The sequence below is a fragment of the Cryptomeria japonica genome, chromosome 3 (assembly GCF_030272615.1).
Source record: "Cryptomeria japonica chromosome 3, Sugi_1.0, whole genome shotgun sequence".
Lineage (NCBI taxonomy): Eukaryota > Viridiplantae > Streptophyta > Pinopsida > Cupressales > Cupressaceae > Cryptomeria > Cryptomeria japonica.
Window position 1 is genome coordinate 292,888,968 of NC_081407.1, and position 3,361 is coordinate 292,892,328.

A 3,361-nucleotide genomic window follows, 5' to 3' on the forward strand; every position below is an offset into this window, starting at 1 on the left:
CTAAAATGAGAAACTTTTGAAGTTTAAGTGCCATTCTCTGAAATTCTATAGAAATGATTTCAAACTCGTCATCTCTCCTATCTTCCAAATTTTGAGCAAGCAAGCTATAAAATTTTGATTTTTGGACATATTTCAAAAAGTACAAATTGAATTGTTTTCAACCCTGTATCAATAATATCTTGTAGTATCTTAATAGTTTCTTTTGAATCTAAATTCAAATATTTTATGAATTTTGATCCTAGTGCAACCTTAAGGATATTAACAAGAGTATTGTTGTATTGTACTAATATTCTCAACGCTTTATTGTAATATTTATTTTAAAAAATTTCTTTGTAAAAATATTTGCCATAAATTACTTTGTACAATAAAATTGAGACCTTTTGAACCATTTTGATGTCAAACGTCATATGTTTTTTTTGTAAAACATCTATACTAGATAAATTCGTGTTCATAGAATGCCAAGTGCGATTATCAATTAATAGTTCAATTCACTCTGAACTAGTCATTTGCAGAGTTTCTCCACATTTTGCACAAACACCTTTTTGTTCTACTAAAGATTTCTTATATATAAGGGTCTCACAATTCTCGCACAAAAACCACAAATGCTTAAAATGTTCCGAATTGTATCCATTTTATACGGGGGCTATTTCGATATATTCAAAATCCTTGTTTTTCATTTTCCTCACACATTTTCATATATTTTTTCTACATATTTTTAGTGTACAAATATTAACAGATAAAATACAAATTTTGCTTCCTTTTTATTCCATTTATTTTCTTTCTAAAAAAAATAAATAAATTTATCATCTGACTAACTCGACTTAATCGAGAATTAATTTGATCTTATCATCGTAATTAATTTATTTGTTCAAATAGCATACTATTATATATAATGTATTTCATATAAATTTGATTCCTTGAATCAAATTCTGCTTTTGATCAAAAAAGAGAAAAGGAAGTCTCCATCAGGTTCTTTTTGATATGTGCAACGAATTCACGAAAATTCATGAAAAATAATGAACAATTGACTTAATAAAATATCTATTTTTACATAATACACTATTTTAGTTTTTTTACTAAAGCTCCAGACAAAGCTGATTAAAAGTGAGCTTTTATATAGATTAGAAGAGATTTGACTAGGATTTAATTTGTTAAAGATAACAAATTTTGAACCTCCTTTGAGCACGTGTCTAGAAGAGATTGAAGGCCCTTGCTCCCTAGGCCCAGATCTAGTGATCCACCAACCCCATTGAATAATCCAGAAAAAATATTTCTATATTAGTAGGTAAGAGGTAAATGTATTTCCTCTAGCCAAATTATCTATTCCCATGCATTCAGTATAAGGCTTAATCTTAAAAGAAAAGATTGGGCTGAGTTTGATTTGATTAAGGGACCAAACAAACAAAAGTCACTCGATTACAAGCGATCAATCGTATCAAATTCAAATTTGATTTATTTCCATACTTCACAAGCGGAGGCTAGTTCAGGGCTCCATTTAGTAGCTAAGTGGATCACTTCATTACCTTCATGCGCAAGATCACATCCTTCATTATGAGCTTGTATACAAGCTTCTAAAGCGATCTGATTAGCCACTGCACCAGGTGCATTTCCTCAAGGGTGCCCCAAAGTCCCTCCAGCAAACTATAATACAAAATCATCCCAAAGATCTCAGTCAGAGAAGGCATATGCCAAAAGTGAATACCTCCTGAAGCTACAAGAAGAACACCCAGCATAGACCCAATCTTGAGTGAAATAAATACCACGACTTCAGTCCCTTTCAATAAAATCATTATGCAATAGATTAGAAAAACCCAAATTTACTTCTTGTTCTCCTTCAAGTTTGCCTACTACAGTACTAGAGTTAATATGATCTCCACTAGACATACATAGTTCTTTAGCTAGTACACGAAAGTGCATACCATGATTTCTTTGTCTATCAATAACTGCATGCATTGCACGGTAAATGTGAAGAAGTAGGGCTTTATCTCGGTAATAATGAGCCAATGAAATATATTTTGTAAAACCTCCAGCCAAATAGTCATGCATGACTATAGGAACTCCCAATTCTCTGGTGAATACTGCTCTTTTCATCATTTCTTCACATGTACCTGTAGTGTCATTCAGGTAATGTCCCTTAATCTCACATGTCTTAGCCTGAGCTTTATAAATTGCTTCTGCACAAAAAAAAAATGATCTCTCCAGTGTATAAATGGTTGGGAATTCACATTTTCATCATCCTTGGTAAAATCAAGTCCACCACGAAGACATTCATAAACTGCTCTACCATAATTCTTGGCAGATAGACCCAATTTTGGTTTTATAGTACATCCCAACAAAGGACGATCATATTTGTTTAATTTATCTCTTTCTACTTGAATACCATGTGGTGGGCCTCAGAAAGTTTCTGAATAAGCAAGAGGAATTCATAAATATTCAAGACATAGAGCCCATAAGGCTTTGAATCCAAATGCATTACCTACAATAGAAGTGAATAGGTTAGTAACAAAACCTTCTTCAAAAAGATCTAAAGGGTGAGCTACATAGGCAATAAATTGATTTTCCTCTCCAAGAATGGGTTCAAAATCATAGCATCTCCCCTTGTAATGATCAAGAGTGGTAAGTCCATCGGTCCAAATAGTCATCCACATACCAGTGGAGGATTCAATGGCTACTGCTGCTCCCGCTTCTTCGGGGGGTACTCCAGGTTGAGGAGGAATCACATGGTATTCAAGCATTTAGTAAACAAAATTGAAGGATATTGATAAACATCTTTTTATAGGAAAGATATTGTATAGATGATAAATAATTCGTAAATCAACTTTGTCAAAAAAGAAGGGAGCTATAAGTTAGACAGTGTGAATTGTAGCACGATAATGAAAAAGAAACTAATATGGTTATAATCCATGTGCCTCAAAAAGATTTAAAAAAAACAAAACAAGTAATATGGGTTTAAAAATTGTGGCGAAAGTGCCATATCAAGGGCCTGAAGAGGAGGAAGCAAACTAGGTCGAATTAAATTATATCACCGATTATTTTTTGGGAAATATATTTTCTTAGCTGGACCACTCAAAAAACAATGTGCTGATCAAATCATGAAAAGTATGCTTTATTTAAATCAATAAGAAACATGTCAAATACTTTATGTTCGACACCCATGTCGAGTAGACCTTGTTCTTGTTAGAACTATTCATCCCTAAATCACAGGGAGGACTTATTTAATAGCTTGAGAAATATAAGCTTTACAATAGAGATATTGTTACTATTTAACAATAGTCAATATCAATGGAAAAAAGATTTATTTCTTTAATAGAGTTTTTTAACTCTAGAAATATTCTACTCGTCTTTCCAATTTGTTTATTTA

General features: G+C 32.2%; 1 pseudogene; it reads right to left on the reverse strand.

The window, feature by feature from the left end:
- Positions 1-1,416: 1,416 nt before the first annotated feature.
- On the reverse strand, positions 1,417-2,735 carry LOC131062666 (ribulose bisphosphate carboxylase large chain-like; annotated as a pseudogene).
- Between the last annotated feature and the right edge of the window lie 626 nt (positions 2,736-3,361).